The sequence below is a fragment of the Zeugodacus cucurbitae genome, chromosome 4 (assembly GCF_028554725.1).
Source record: "Zeugodacus cucurbitae isolate PBARC_wt_2022May chromosome 4, idZeuCucr1.2, whole genome shotgun sequence".
Taxonomy (NCBI): Eukaryota; Metazoa; Arthropoda; class Insecta; order Diptera; family Tephritidae; genus Zeugodacus; species Zeugodacus cucurbitae.
In genome coordinates this window covers 48,437,840-48,456,117 of record NC_071669.1, presented here as the reverse complement: position 1 = coordinate 48,456,117, position 18,278 = coordinate 48,437,840, and positions in this window count along the sequence as shown.

Below are 18,278 nucleotides of genomic sequence, written 5' to 3'. Positions count from 1 at the left end.
GATTATTCGAATAGTCGTAACATTGCGACTAATCGAATAGCACTAACCGGTTAATATTCGTACGAACGGTTACAAACCGGATATTCGAATAATCGGTTTTCAGGTTAATCTAATAATTTTAAGAGCCCTAATCCAAGGATACAAGGAAGTTTAGACGCTTCACACTGGAAACATCCGAACTAAAGTCCAAATGGATATCAGGAATCTTGGGGCCCCACAGCACGATAAGTTGAAGGATGTATCGTTAGTGAGACTTGAAATTCTCGTCAAGCGCTAGCATCTTAAACGATGGCTACTACTCAGAGAATGTGTGAAGGCACTCCCTCTGGCATCCAGACCTGCTCGCCCATTAGACAAACCTAACCTAACTCAAAGTCAAAATGGGTCCGTATTATATTGGTTTCGAAATCAAAAGTGTAATAATAATATAATATATATAATATAATTGACCGATTTTCAGGTACTTTTTGCATTGAAACCATACATACCCCTAGTATAAAACCCTCTATCTTAAAATTGTGCTCATTAAAAAATAAATTTTCCATTGGTTGCCGACAAAAATTAAGAGCAACGGGATTAAGAGATGAGTGTTATTGACATACGAAAATATTTCTGCGAGTATAAGTGCAGTACGAGAAGAAGAGCTAAATCTCAGCCAAGTACTGAGTGTGTGTGCAGAAAATGTCTGTATTTACATACAAACAAACTTGTGTGAGATTAGATTAAGTTGCCAAAAATTTCTCCACATGAGTGATTTAATTGTGAATAGGAAACAAAAGTGACTTAGATAAATACATTACATACATACCATATATATTAAGTATGTAGGTGTATTATATATGTATGTATGTATATATGTTGGAAAAAGTCTAAGAAAACGTCATAAAATCTTTGCTGATGTCGCAAGCGCTTGCGGTTGGGGCACCGGCAGATAAACTCGTGTTTATCAAATGTATGTTTGTTTGTATGTATGTAAACTAAAATTTCATTGAAATGTGTAATAGTAGACAGTTAAGAGGCAGCATGTAGACGCTCGTGTTCGTAGTTGGGGTTCTGGCTGACTCTTCTATATTATGTGACATACATTCATACATGCTTGGACCCTAAGCAGCTTCTTTGTAGCTAATAACAAGAAAAAACGTTAACTTCGGCTCTACCGAAGCTAATATACCTTTTACAGGTGAATTTCTTTTAGTAACTATGTGTTTAAGCAAATCTAAAGACGTAAGTAAAAAAAAAACAAGAAAACATTTTACTAATTCTTTTTAGCCCGGTTGTTTGCTAGAAACATTAAGGTTATATAGTTAACCGATCTGAACAATTTCTTCGGAGATTATATTATTACCTTAAGCAGTAATCCATGTCAAATTTCGTGAAGATACCACATCAAGTGCGAAAATTTTCCATACAAGCCATTGATTCCGATCGTTCGGTTTGTATGGCAGCTATATGCTATAGTGAACCGATCTGAACAATTTTTTCGGAGATTAAATTATTTCTATGAGCAATAACTCACACCAAATTTCGTGAAGATATGTAGTAAAATGCGGAAGTTTTCCATACAAGCCCTTGATTCCGATCGTTCAGTTTGTGTGGCAGCTATATGATATGATAGTGGTCCGATATCGGCAGTTCCGACAACTGAGCAGCTTCTTGAAGAGAAAATAACATCTGCAAAATTTAAAAACTAGTTCGTATATATACAGACAGACGGACATGGCTAAATCGACTCAGTTGAACATACTGATCATTTATATATATATATACTTTATAGGGCCTCCGACGCTTCCTTCTGGGTGTTACAAATTTCGTGACAAACTTAATATTCTGTTCAGGGTATAAAAACGGTATCAAGTGCATTTTACAATTCATGTTATTGTTGTTGTTATTATTCAATATCGATCACTTTTGAAATTTATGACACGCACGCGCAATTTTCATTCTCACAGTGTAATAATACCATGTACTTAACGTGTGTGCGCGCATAACGGTAAATGTTGCTGAATTTTAATTGAAATTACTAAATTTTACTTCTCTTGCGATTTTTTGGCGTTTTTTTGTTTTTGTTGGCTATATTAATGTCGTATCGTGATTGAAACTCCTTTTTTTGGCTCGAAACCGAAATTTTTGGTGCATCGTTCCTTTTTGGGCATCTCATTTTCGTTTTCTTCTTCTGCCGCCATGTATATGTATGTCTGTATGTATTTCTTCTTTTTTTTCGCAGCGTTTTCGCCTTTGCCACTGCAAGAGGCGCACAAGTTGGGGTGTAGAAACCTGTAATTTTGCGCCGTACTTGCCAGTGCCCCTTAATGGTTGTGTCAGCACATACTCGTACTCGTATAAACACTAAAAAACTAAAACTTGAATGAATACCTACCTGGTCCACATGCTAGCATAGTATTGCGACGTTGCACTTGTTCATCATCATTTGGTGGCATCGTAATCATTAACCGTTTGTTTTTTGCTGCATAATCAATTGTTTCACTGTTGCTTCTTCTTCACGTTTTCTTTGTTTTTCATTTATATGTGTTTTTGTGTTTGTTTGTATCTTTGTAGTTGCGCTTGCCCCCCGCCAGCCGACGCTCTTGGCGCGCATCACTCATGAGAAGAATTTGTGGTCTTCATCAAATTACGGATACGGAATGCTCACAAGTAGTCATAATGTTGCGGACAAGTGCTGGGGAATGTGTAATGAAATGCCAGCAGTGCGACAGGTTAAGCTATTGGCCAACGCGCTGTTGTGGTACCTTACATTTGTGGCAGAAATGAAAAGGTTAGAAATTATTATTATTTCGTAAGTACTATTTGGATATTTAGAGCCTTTTAAAGTGTTCTTTGGCACTATAAGAAGGTTGGTATTGTAAATGGGCGAAATCGGATCACTACTGCGTCAACCGATGGTGATAATCAGTAATCTAGAAAGAGCCATATGTAAGTCATAAATAATGTTATGAATATAAAATTCGGTACAAAGGATCACACTAGAGAGGGGCATGGTTGAATGAAAATTTTTTGTGAAAGTGGGCTTGGCCCGTCCCCAATAAGTTTTTTATATATATATATCATAAGCTACTTATGCAATATCAACCGAACTTTCTACAGTAATTTCTTTTAGGCATTTCTCTACGGAGCATGTACATATATGAAATCGGCTAATAACCACGCCTACCTCCCATACAAAGTTTATGGTGACAACGGCTAAAATTGGTTTAATTCAGTAAGGAAAAACACCAGAAATCTTAAAATTCATGGTAAACATGGTATAGAAAAGCTAACTTTAGACTGGTATAAAAAATGGAAATTGGGCGTGGCGCTGCCCACTTATAATTCAAAAGCCATATCTTAGTAACTACCCGACTTGAATAGACGAAATTCGGACCACACATTTTTTTTGGACATCCGAATGGTATATTTTGAAAATGGTCGAAAATATGGTCACAAATACTACATTTCTACTGTGACAACGCTATCCGATATTCTAAAGAAATTCAAAGAAGATGTGTTTCGTATAATAGTGTGTCTCTGTGGCAAAAATGAACAAAATCAAGTCAATACTTCCTCTAGCCCCGTATATATCGGTTAATATGTGAAATATCTTAGCAAAATTAAGGAAATGTGAAATCGGGGATATAATAAAGCTTGATAGCAAAAATAATTGAAATCGGTCCAGGAATTATCCCATTCCCATATACTATATATAATGATTTTCGTTATTCTAGTGAACTTTATGCCGAATATATAGGACGAATTGTCGAATACAAATAAATAAATCAATTGCGAGAGTATAAAATGTTCGGTTGCACCAGAACTAAGCACTTCCTTACTTGTTTTGACATACATTTTCTCGAAAAGTATTCAGTTTAAATTATATATGGTGCGCAATCTGCTAAAGTTCCTCCCCTCACGTGGTTCCTTCATCTTCCACATATTTGGAAATGTCTTAAGCCTTTTTAGTAGTTGCCATTTTCTTTTCAAATATTCTCTGAGCTGAATCGTCGAATCCAGCCGTAAGAAACCAATCTGAGTTTATTTGAGTTCGATTTATTATAGCGGAAATCTATTTTGTTTTTGTTTTTCGCTAAATTTATCCGTTTTCCTCTTAATTCGATGCCGATTTTGGCCTTTATTTCGCCATGTGTACATTTTGATCTTCTCAAGGTGGTCAATGTAGATCATGATAATTTATGAATACTAGACAATGGTGGGCATCACCATTCGGCCATTAGAACAGTATTTTACTTATTTATAATAAATTTGTCGAGTGATGTCCGTTGTGCTCTGCTTTCTGGTGTGTACCAGTGGATCCATGTTTCATCGACATTCACGAAACGCCATAGAAACTCCTTCGGATTGCACCTAAACAGCATCAAATACTGCTGTTAAGTGGTCTCGCAAGCAACAACCGCGCCGTTTGTTCTGCTTTTTTCCCGTCTGGATAAGGAAGCGAAGCGAATGGATCTGAGGACAAGACGAAATATCTCTTGTCATCAAACGAACAGTCACCGCGCTCGCGTCTTGGCTCAGACGACACTGTTGACAGTTATAACTTTGAAGTAGCAGGTAGTTTCGTATATCTGGGAACCAGCATCAACAACACGAACAACAGCCTCCAATCCAGCGCAGAATCACTCTTGCCAACAGGTACTACTTTGGACAGAGTAGGCAATTGAACAGTAAAGTCCCGACGAACCAAAATCAAACTCTAAAAGTCGCTTATCATTCCCGTCCTGCTTTATGGTACAGAAGCTTGGCCGATGTCTACATCAGATCAGACGACACTAGGAGTTTTCGAGAGGAAAATTTTGCGCAAGATTTATGGTCCTCAGAACATTGGCAACGACGAATACCGCAGACGATGGAACGATGAGCTGTACAAGCTGTACGACGACATTGACATAGTTCAGCGAATAAAAAGACAGCGGCTACGCTGGCTAGGTCATGTTGTCCGAATGGACGAAAACGCTCCAGCTCTGAAAGTGTTAGATGCAGTACCCGCCGTAGGAAGCCGAGGAGGGGGAAGGCCTCCACTCCGCTGGAGGGACCAGGTGGAAAACGACCTGGTTACACTTGGGATCTCCAACTGGCGCCGAACTGCGAAGAAAAGAGAAGAGTGGCGCGCTCTCATCGATTCGGCTATAACCGGCTGAACGCCAATCACATACATACATACATACCTCTGGTAGCTTTTAACCCCTTTATCAATATGTCTCTCCATAAATAGAGTAGTAAGTATTTACTGCAACATTTTAAAAGAAATTTTGTCCAATCCTGTGGAAAAAAATAATAAATAATTACAAACTTATCCAACTACCCTTGTTTTAGAACTACGTTCTAATTACCCTTATTACTCACTTGTTTGTGTCTAAAGTAAAATGCTATGATTACTCTATATACATATGTGCTATATTAACTGAAAACTAGCACTTGAAAAATTGTAGCTTTTAAACAATAATTATAAGCCCAGTTGCTGTGGTAAATACTACTGCATGGGGTAAATATCACACTGAATAATAGGGGGTATCACGCTCTCGGCATGTTAATGAGATTCCGTGAAATCAGCAACGAACAATGTGATTTAACGATTTTGCTTTTTTCTCCGTTTCATTGTAACAAAATCGATTTTAACTATAGTATATAAGTTCAAACTGATTGAATCAACAAATTTGTTGCTGACCACATGTCTGCGGATTTAACACTTCTCTGTGACGTACATATCGAGCAGGTAAATATTGTTGAGACCTCAAATGTGTGATCGTCATTGAATTGATTGTATAAAGTGAAAAACGGAATAATTAGGCATATTAAATAATAATAACAGCAAATATTTATTACAGCAAATCTAGATATATAAACATTCATATAAGTGTTATGTTAATCGTGTTATTGTGGGACTTGTTTACTCGATACGCTCGACATACTACTAATGGCTTAGCTATCATCTATAAATAGTTGACACATTAAATTTAAATGACTCACTTATAACAGCTTTTCGTTAAAAACAAATTAGTTAACAATTTCACAATCGAATTACGAAGGAAGTTATTTAATTTTACATATACAGAGTTGATATTCCGAATATTACAATGTAACGTCTAAAATTTATTGTATTTCAAAAATATATATTTTAATATGGTTTAAAAAATGTATGGATGCCTTTAATATAGGCGTTCATTTCCATTTTGAACGAGGTACTTTTTGTTTCTGGGAAAGGAAAAATAGTTGATGTGGGACTGGTTAATACGGTGGGTGCGGGACTACTTCCTAGTGTATTCCATTCTATTTATCGGTCATTTCACAAGCTGAGTGAGCCGGAGCGTTACTTTGGCAACTGTCGAACAACTTTTTCATCGTCAAATAAGGGCACTAGGCTTTGATGTCAACGTCTAACCGACCTATAAAGGAACATTAATATTGTTTATTAATTCTTTTATCATATTAGAGGTGGTCGATGAAAGTAATTACATGCGAATCTCAAAAAATAGAAAATAATGTTTCTCGAAATGGAAAATTAAATATTTTCCATTCTAATTAAAATAAACAGATGTAACGTCACCTTGGAACCGTTAACATAATAATGATTAATGATTGACAGAAAAATGTCTTGAAACTTTGATAGTATTCTAGTCAGGGTCAGTACTAAAGAAAAAGTATACATATTATTTGGCTGTTTGTCGCGTGAGATCAAGCCATTTAGTATTATCATCTTCAAATATACTCCAAAAAAAAAGGAAAGTAGAGACTTTCGGAAGTCGAAACATATAAACTGGTTGAGTTTAGAGATGGAAAATAAAAGTACTTCCAAATAAAGTTGCTTGCTATAGGTGATGTACTAAGAGAGGCTTTAGGTAAATCACTTTACTATTAATTTTTTAAGATATTAACGTAATTTTCGTAGCTATTTACGAATGTTGGAACGAAGAAGTTTACTAAACGCGAATTTTAGGAATTGAAACCCTTTGTATAATACCATTAATTAATTTACAATAACTGGGCCTTGTTCGCGTCTTCATTTATACCATTGAAACGATTAGATATACTATCTAATCAGTTGTCATAGACATAGTCCAGCGAATAAAAAGACAGCGGCTACGCTGGCTGGGTCATGTTGTTCGAATGGATGAAAGTGCCCCAGCTCTGAAAGTTTTCGATGCAGTACCCGCTGGTGGAAGCCGAGGAAGAGGGAGACCTCCACTCCGGTGGAAGGACCAGGTGGAGAAGGACCTGTCTTCACTTGGTATTACCAATTGGCGCCAAACCGCCAAAAGGAGAGATGCGTGGCGCACTGTTGTGGACTCGGCTATAACCGCGTAAGCGGTTTCTACGCCAGTTAAGAAGAAGAAGAATCAGTTGTTGAGAAAATGAACTCAAAGTCCAAGAAGTCAGGTTGAAGAATGAATTCATCAGAATCCAATCAACCTAGAGATTCAAGGCATCCAGAAAGAGTAATAAATCAGTTAGTAGTAACAGCATTAAATGAAGCTCTTAAACCACACGATATCACAAAATTTCAATCTACTGTTTAACTGTGTTTTTTACTGGCAAAGTATTAGCATTATTGCTATGTGTAAAGATTATTATAGTACATTTGTCTTCTAAATAACGAGGAAGCAAATTCTTGCCTTTACTAATTGATCCCAATTTTAATATTTGCTTCTAGAACAATTAATTTTTCATTTTGGACCTGAAGATTCGACATCCATTCGTACAATAGCTTAGTTGGTTGTTGATAATATTGATAAAATGAATCCATGAAAGTGTATACAGTTGAACTTCCATAACTCGAACTGCTGCAACTCGAAGTTCTTCATAACTCAAACTCTTGAATTGGTAATAGAAGTCAAATTTCATACAAATTACCTTCCGTAACTCGGAAGTCTCTCTAACTCGAAGTTTTTTTGTGGATTATGGTGATTCGAGTTAAAGAAAGTCGACTGTATTTGTATATTCAACTAATTTGCGACAGATATTTGCTAATTGATTTGCTGAAATTTGGTCTGTATTTAACATAATATATATTGCATAATTATAGGCGTTTAGAATGCGATCACTTTATTCTTTAAAAAATCCTATTTTCTACTTCTCAAAGGTGTAATGCGATTATGACGATGATGATAATTTACCATGGATTAAAAAATATGTATTAGTTATAATGTAATAATAATTCATTTTTATTTTACAATTACTATATAAGTTACAGATCTAAAAGAAAGATATTTGATGCATTTTTAAGTTTTATTTTGAATGGAAGATTTTACTGAGTTTATATCTCACGTAAGAACGTTAAAAAGAAAATTGTTTTCGGCCTGTCCGGGCATTTGGGATAACTTTTCTGGGAAGCCACTTGAAAAGCTTAGAAATTATGGGATGAACTATCCAAACTTCATGACTTGAAAATGTGTTATTTAAACGTGATATTTATCAATGATATCATGCATATTTTTTGATTCATCTGTCGTGTGAAAAACTATTAATGATCTCCTATAATTTATTAAACTACATATATATACTAATATACATTAGGGTATACTGAAAATATAGTGACATTTTTCTGTAATGGCATTTCCAAAAAAACACTTCTTGAAATAAATATTTTTTATATTTGCTGGCTTAAATTCACTTTCAATTATTAGAAAAAACTGCTGATGTCTAGGTCACAGCTCAACAAACATTGAATCAATTAATATATTACGTCTTTATATCTGCTCTAAAAGCTGCGTGGGTGGAATTGAATTTATCCTTCGATTTGGGTTTCAAACTTATTATTGCGAGAGAAATACAGTACAAATTTTGGTAACCAATTGGTAACCATCCAAAACTTCTTGTGAAAAACGAGCTTCCAAATCTTCTTTGATGGTATCCAGCAGAGGTATGTAGACAGAGACCCTGTAGTAATCTTCGCAAGTTTTCACGTCGTAATTTTCGCGTTTCGTTTGTCGACCATGGTCGAACGTGGCAAGCAACGTCCCAATCATTTTTGATGCCTTCGCCAAATCAATTGCTTCCTTTTGAAGAACTACGCTGAGCGAATGGGTCAGAGATAGAATGTCGCTGTTATCGTCAGGATTCGCCGGGTTCCGAGGACGAGGGCAAGTTAAAACACGGGTTCTATATGCAAAATTGGCTACTACTAAATAAATAAACAAACCTAACCTCAATTTTTATGTAAACACTCGTTTGAATGTCAGTGAAATTTCACCACGCACAAAAATGAACAGTAAAATCGAAACAACATCGATACTTACCATTTTAGATATTCAAAATTGGGCACTTTATTTTCCAGAAGAAGGTATAACTTCACAGAAATTGATGAAAATTAAATGGGTAACTTGGGTAACTTATAGTTACTATATAGATGATTCCGCTCAGCTGGGCATAGCGTGATTCTATTGGACAGTCGAATTGAGGCGTTTTTGGCGAGATAAACGGATTTAAATGAAACGTCACTGTGTTTGTATACTCAATAGTACCAATTGTACAGTATGAGACATATGTATATGCCCGCAGATATATCGATGATGCCGCTTGCGATTATCGAACGATATCCATTAATTCGATATCTCTGCGGGCATATATGTCTCATACTGTACTCCAGATTTCGACTCTTTCTCAATTCAGAATTTAGTACTTCCGCTGTGAGTCGACCGGAAAAGGGTTAAATAAGTTTAGACATACATATAATGCAATTTATGATAGTATCTTGTTGTGATTTCCATAGTGTATTTGGTGAGAAGAATGTCATTGTTGTATTTTCATTTTTTATTGCAGTGAATATTATTATTGATTTGTTGTGTCTATTGTTCGATAAAGGTTTATTTCATATTTTCTAGAAAAAGGTAATTGATGTGGTTTTAATACTTTATGAGATATATACAATACATTGCCTCAATAAGCTATTGTGGGGAGAGTTCAGGATTATTTTTTAAAATACTAAGTAACACGAGTAATTAGTTTCATCACGATATTTCCACTTTTATCCAAGTTATAGCTTCACAGACTGTGGCATGATCTGACGGACGAAGAAAAAGACATCTGGAGAACAATTCGTTTAGTCATTCTGATCTCACTCAATTAGTGATAGGCCTTACAAATCACAGTCAAAACAATACTCGCTGTGCAATATGTTCTGAGCGTGAGATTTATACGATTTATTCCACCCTAATGGACATGTTGAAATTGAATGAGTTACAGAAACAACAAAAAACACAACAACAATATTTCACGAGGATCAAGTGAATCTAACACTTATGTGTATATATTGTATGTGTATGTGTGTACGTAATTTAGTGGAAATTTATGATATGCAATCGGTGTAATTAATTAATTTACTTACTTGCAAGCACAATGATATGTAAATGATAGTTTGCGCGAGCACGTACCTAGAAATGCTTTCCTCAATTAAAAAAAAAGAAACAAATTAACAAATAAATGGAACCTCTAAACAACTGAACGATAATGAACGTGACAATCAACTGGTGTGAGACCGTCAATGCCTGGCATAATCCCAATGGAATTCCAAAAAAATACTGAAAACAAAAACAACAATTACTTTCATAAAAATTTGAAATATTTGTGTGTGAAAAAATAATGACAGCAAACAAATTTTGCAATGAAAAATATTGACAACAACGGATAAATGAGTGTACGTGATGCACGTATGTAGGTGGGACTGATTCTATACACGCGCATAGCAGCGTACTCATACGCCGTGTAGCACCGCTTGGACTGTCGACTGTGAGAATTTGCCTTGGAATGAAGGTGGGTGGGTGGTCATTTATGCACACCAACAAATACACGCACATATGGCACTCGCATATGCAAAGTACAGTTATTTAGTTGACACAGGGGATGAGCTAAACTAGCAAAATAGTCCGAAATTAAGCAGAGCTTAAGTGAACTCACGCCACCTAAAAATGTCAAGAGCCAATGAGCGCCGGTGTGCGAGTTGTTGCTCTAACTATGCGGGAGGGGTTGAAGAGCGGGTTTGGTTTGTAAGCCGCTTTAATTGAATGATTGCCAAGCATTTGTTCTATTGCATTTATGCTAATTTTGGACGAAAAGTAATAATCAAAATGTCTACATATATTTATTTTGCTTGCGTAAATGCTCTCCTTGCGCATCAGTGTCAAGTTGTAGGCGGCGAGTGAGGCAATGTTGGGCGTGCCAATTGCTTTGTGTATAAATATTACTATTTTGTATTCACGACACACCTATATTTTCGCAAAGTGTAATAAATTTGAGAGACATTTACATATAGAAATAAAAATATTTAAATTTCCCTTCACGTGTATCACTTTCCACTTCATATTTCAAAGATCGATAACGCAGAACGGCATTAATCCCGTTATAAAAAATATAAAAATGATTTTAGAGTTCTAGTTATGCCCAAAAACGGAAGAAAAGGACTATAGGTTATCGACTCTGACAAAATTCTTGTTTTAAGGGAACAGGCAAGCGCCTAGCTACAACAACACAGCTAAACAGCCGACAATGAGAGTCTGTAATTTCAGTCGTAGCCTTTTCGTTTCGCTTCGTAGAGCCGACGGTGATTACAAAATTTTATTTCAAATCAAAATCTGGTGTAAACAAGTAAGGAAGGGCTAAGTTCAGATGTAACCGAACATTTTATACTCTCGCAATTTATTTATTTAATTTTATTAATATAAGACACAATTGGACTCACATATTCGTGATATATATGGTATAAAGTCCATTGAAAGTTGGAAATTCTGATATTATGTATATGTATATGGATCCTATTATGTAATTTTTGGATTTGGATTTTTATTATTAGAAGAAAAAGATTCCCAATGAATTTGTTCAAAACATAAGACAGACTTACCTATATTTTCAGTAAAAAATGTATTAGAAGCACTGAGGTCCTCATGTTCCATATATGAGGCGTTGAAAATCTATGGTCCGATTTCGGCGATTTTTAGGAGGTCGATGCCACACTATAAATGCAGTATTTGTGCAAAGTTCTGTTCTGATATCTTCCCTAGCGCTTATGATTGAAATTGTTCGAGTAGTTTCCGAAATAAGGTTTTTGACCCATAAGTAGGCAATGCCGCGCCCATTTAAAATTTTGTATACCAATTTGAGTGAAGCCCTTCTGTACCATCTTTCTAATGAAATTTAAGGTTTCTGGTGTTTTTCTTTTAGTAGTTTTCAACATAACCTTTATATGGGAGATAGGCGTGGTTATAATCCGATTTGCTCCATATAAGGTAGTACCTTAAAAACGAGATTTCTAGCTTTAGTAGTTAACGAGATATCTACAAAAAAACTTAGTAGGGAGCGGGGCTACGCCCACTTCTCCAAAAAAAAAATTACAACCAAATATGCCCCTTCATATTGCTATCCTTTGTACCAAATTTTCATAGCTTTATTTATGGCTTAGTTATGGAACTTTATGTGTTTTCGCCATTTTGTGGGCGTGGCAGCAGTCCGATTGCGCCCATCTTCGAAAGGAACCTTCCTATGGTGCCAGGAAACACGTATACCAAGCAACTTTGCGAGAGTATAATAATTATAATGGAGAGTTGAAAAAGAAAGCGACATATAAATATACTCGACTTGCGGTGCTTAGATATTTAATAACCTTTATAAAAACTTCTTTCTAAATGATGCTTCAGTAAATTTTCTCAGAGTCAGTCAGAGCAAAAAAATACTTCACGTTGTAAAATATGACGATATCGATAACACTGATCAAAGGTTTAAGAAACCGATACTTTTGATTTGTCTAGGTTAGGTTGAGTTAAAATGCTGATCCAAAGGCTGGAAGTATTAGAGGAAGGGTTATTTTAGTCCGTACGGATTCACTTCTCTATCCCATGTTTTGTACAAAGTAGAATTAGACATTATCAACCTTGAAATTTATCAAATAATCAGTCTTACTAGGAAGGGTAAAATGTTGTCTCTCCTCACCTTCTTCTATTGATGATCTTGACATTGTGTTGTTCGAGAAAAATATTTGGTATTTTTTTTAGTTTTACCGATTTATTTTTGTGCACCCTAAAATCGACGATTAAATAGTAAAGTATCGCACTCAGCAACCGTTAAATATTCGAATGATTATTTATTATTTCTAAATATGTAGAATATCTCAATAAAGCTTATAATTAAAATATCTGTAAATGTATTATTGTTAAATCTGTGACAATGAAAACGATATTTTCAAATTTAACATATCAAATGTCGTATTGAAGAAATTATGCGGTAAATAACTCTAATAAGCTTAACGAGAGTGAGTTCCCCCAAAATTATTTCAATAGAATTCCATCAACGCAAACTAATGAACCGCTACAATTTCGGTGACTTTATTATGATTGAATAGTGTTTTGGTTGGGAAGCAATTGGAAGAGTCAACAATGGTAAAAATAACAAGGAAGAGACACCACACGATGAATGTTTAAATTTGTTTCTATGCGAGTATGTGGATAATACACTATGGATTTGAAGGAACCAATATAAATTTTGAATTAAAAGCAATTAATATTTCGACAGAACTATCTTCTATTAAAAAGAAATGATTATTGATGTGAAGAAATCCTACTCGACACTATTGAACTTGCACCGAGAATGTGTATCTACTGCTTTTAAAAAATGTATTATTCATCTAGTCATCAAGAAGAAATCATGAAGGTGAACCTGCTTAAAGAATTTTTTGATAGATGTTGATCAATTATCTGAGGAGAATAAATAGTTAAATAGATCTCATCTTCGAACAAAGTACCATCTGCTTTTCAAATATATTTGACCTTTTTGATACTCTCTGAATAGGTATAAGCTTCTGAATCATCCCGTTCGGTGTTTTAGGTTCTCTTTCGTTCTCTTGCTCTTGATCCATCAATAAGCAAATTCACATAGCCGGTAAAATATGTAGGCTGGCGAGTTAGAACACTCTTTAAAGTAAATAGGTTAGGTTAGGTTATACTTGCAGGCTAATAAGCCACAAATAGACCAGTTTTGGTCCTTTGCGATACCAGAGTGTCAGAGGAGTAGTCACCCTTTAGGATGCCTGCGCTTGACGCCAATTTTTTAAGGTTTTGTGGTTTTACTGTCTATACCTTTTCCAGATTGCCTTGACAATGCAGGTCAAGTGCATAAGAGATGCTCCATTGTTTCTCTTGCACATTGCTCCTGACATTTCCCGCAGTCATCTCCATCCGTAAGTCCCATTTTGTAGACGTGTGCCGCCACCAGACAGTGGCCAATGAGTATTCCCACCAAACTCCTACAGTCCCTTCTATTGAGTGACAGTAGAAGTAGATAATTAGCGCTATTAATAAATAGCTTGACCGGTCTCCCCCCACTTATCGACTGTAGTGACCCAGAGCATACTTCAAACGCATCTTTTAAATTAATACATCCGACTTAAGGGTTTCACATATATTTATATTTCTCAATAATTCAATATATATTCTGACACAGCTCTCAAGAATATTTACATATTTGATTATTGCAAATCGTGTCACAAAAAGATTTTATTATGAGATCATTTGGCGGCTTCTATATGGAAATCGTATCATTGCATTACCTACTGAAACGCTACATACATACAACTGTAACGAGAATTGTAGACTCAGCGTTGCAACTAGATACAATTTAGTGATAAAAGCGCACACATACTGTGTAAACCTATTGTATCGCACGTCGCTGCTCTTCACGTTTAATTCAATTTAATAAAATTGCAAATACTCTTTTTTTCAAACAATTTAGTTTACATTTTAGCTTTAGCGTAAACTAGCACAAATTCAGCATAATGCACTAATCTATTGTACTTGTGTGTGTTTGTGTTTGTGCAACTCATTTAGGATGTGGGTAACCATTACAAATTTATTTGTGCGTAGAACGAGTTAGTCCAGTGTTATTGCTCTAATTCAAGGGCTCCACTTCCGGATGTTGGTCTATTTGTGGTTTGATGCGGTTGCTATTGTAAAATCACAATTTATTTAATTGTATATACATATGTATTTATTTTTGTACATAATATAAACCTAATTTAAACATGAAATTAGTTTGTTGACCTTGAATTTACTAAATTAAAAAAAATACGTTATTTTTAAATATTTGTATATTTTATGGTATTGAAAAAAAAACGCTTTTAATTTCAAATCCGATTCAATTTCTAAATCATACATATATATATAACATATAATTAAATCCATTTCTTTATAGTTTAGTATAACCTTCAAAAGACAAGTACATATGCATACCTGGAGTCGTATGGAATTAGTTTCGTTAACTATATATCTTTATTAGGGACTTATATGGATAAAATCTTGGAAAAGGTGCTACTTTTGAAGTAGTAACAAGTGACGTTTCTTCAAGATACTGGACCGTGTCACAAATCAATAAAAATTATAGCGAAACTTCATGATTTGTTCTTCGACTTGCTACTGTACCTATCGTATTTTTCGGATCTGTGACAGTGACAAATGACTATCGACTAAGTTTACTTCTATATTCAACTAAATAATATCCGCTAAGTGTCGCATTAATGGAATTAAGAATTATTAAACTGAGCAGCTTCTTTGCATATAGAAGCATTATATATACGATAAAGCACAACTGATTTTTGGGTGAAGACATGATACGTTTCACCCATGTTCGGCATAGAGACACATTATTAAAGGAAAAATTTTATGGTTTTATTATGGTTTGACCCAAAAGTGGCATTTTTCGCAAGTGAGTTAACGCACTGTTAGTAGTTTTCAACATAAACTTTGTAGGGGTGGTGTTCGTTATTCAATTATTTATTCTAAAGGGTAATGTGTCCAGTAAGGGGCTACGCCCAATTTATAGTATCAAATTTTCATTGCTTTATTTATAGGATATATCGCTTTATAGCTTTTCGGTTAACGCCATTTTGTACTCGATAGTCGGATTTCGTTCCATCTTATTGATATCATCGGAAGCAACAACCGCGCCGTTTGTTCTGCTTTTTCCCGCATGGATAAGGAGGCGAAGCGAATGGGTCTGGAGGTGAATGAGGACAAGACGAAATATCTCCTGTCATCAAACAAACAGTCGGCGCATTCGCGTCTTGGCTCCCACGTCACTGTTGACAGTCATAACTTCGAGGTCGTAGATAATTTCGTATACCTGGGAACCAGCATCAACAACACGAACAATGTCAGCCTCGAAATCCAGCGCAGAATAACTCTTGCCAACAGGTGCTACTTTGGACTGAGTAGGCAATTGAACAGTAAAGTCCTCTCTCGACGAACCAAAATCAAGCTCTACAAGTCACTTATCATTCCCGTCCTGCTTTACGGTGCAGAAGCTTGGACGATGTCAACATCAGATGAGACGACACTAGGAGTTTTCGAGAGGAAAATTTTGCGCAAGATTTATGGTCCTCAGAACATTGGCAACGGCGAATACCGCAGACGATGGAACGATGAGCTGTACGAGTTATACGACGACATTGACATAGTTCAGCGAATAAAAAGACAGCGGCTACGCTGGCTAGGTCATGTTGTCCGAATGGACGAAAACACTCCAGCCCTGAAAGTGTTCGATGCAGTACCCGCCGGAGGAAGCCGAGGAAGGGGAAGGCCTCCACTCCGTTGGAGGGACCAGGTGGAGAGCGACCTGGTTACACTTGGGATCTCCAACTGGCGCCGAACTGCAAAGGAGAGAGACAGGTGGCGCACTATCGTCGATTCGGCTATAACCGGCTAAACGGTTGCAACGCCAATCACATACATACAATACAAACCCTCTCATGGTGCCAAGAAACATCATACTTAGTGAGGCGAGCAGTATTTTTCTAGTTATATATATGTATATATATATAGATATATATATTTCGCGTAGGAACCGCTTTAAGGGCCTTTACCAGTGTGACATTTTCAAAATATTGTTTGCTTATTCGATAGTTTATATTTTCAATCCTGTTGAAAGCGGTAAGATTGTATCTTGAATAGTCTTTGAATGGCAGCGTTCTAAAGGGCGACTTCTCGCAGATATATGCCGCTATAGTCGAAACATTAAACGCGTTTTTCTTGAAACCAGAAATTGGCCGATCGAATTCAAATTTAAACTGAGTATTCACCATGCGCCAAATCTTGGAGAAGACCCGTGAAAAGAGGATCGACACACATCACCTTTTTGTCGATTTTATAGCTGCTTTCGACAGCACGAAAAGGAGCTGCCTTTATGTCGCGATGTCTGAATTTGGTATCCCCGCAAAACTAATACGGCTGTGCAAGTTGACGCTGAGCAACACCAAAACCTCCGTCATGATTGGAAAGGACCTCTCCGAGCCGTTCGATACCAAACGAGGTTTCAGACAAGGTGACTCACTATCGTGCGACTTCTTTAACTTGATGGTGGAAAAAATTATAAGAGCTGCAGAGATAATTGGAGAGGGTGCACAGCTCCTGGCGTACGCCGATGATATTGATATCATCGGAAGCAGCAACCGCGCCGCTTGTTCTGTTTTTTCCCGCATGGATAAGGTGGCGAAGCGAATGGGTCTGGAGGTGAATGAGCACAAGACGAAATATCTCCTGTCATCAAGCAAACAGTCGGCGCATTCGCATCTTGGCTCCCACGTCACTGTTGACAGTCATAACTTTGAAGTAGTAGATAATTTCGTATACCTGGGAGCCAGTATAAACAACACCAACAATGTCAGCCTCGAAATCCAGCGCAGAATCACTCTTGCTAACAGGTGCTACTTTGGACTGAGTAGGCAATTGAACAGTAAAGTCCTCTCTCGACGAACCAAAATCAAGCTCTACAAGTCGCTTAACACTCCCGTCCTGCTCTACGGTGCAGAAGCTTGGACGATGTCAACATCAGATGAGACGACACTAGGAGTTTTCGAGAGGAAAATTTTGCGCAAGATTTTTGGTCGTCAGAACATTGGCAACTGCGTATGCCGCAGACGATGGAACGATGAGCTGTACGAGCTATATAACGACATTGACATAGTCCAGCGAATAAAAAAACAGCGGCTACGCTGGCTAGGTCATGTTGTCCGAATGGACGAAAACACTCCACCGAGGAAGGGGAAGGCCTCCACTCCGTTGATGGAGAGCGAAAATTTATAACATAGGTTCGTTTCTATCCGCTTCTACTAAAATTTATATATTGTCCATCACTGGATTAATCTAGTTCAATCTGGTTCAAACTGTGCAAATCTCTATAAATAAACATTTGGAAAGCACAACATAACGCACTGTAAAAATATGTGTACTCCATTCTTTATTCGGATTTGGAAAAATTTGTGATAAATGATAGCAGTCGTTAGGAGGCAGCTTAGCAGC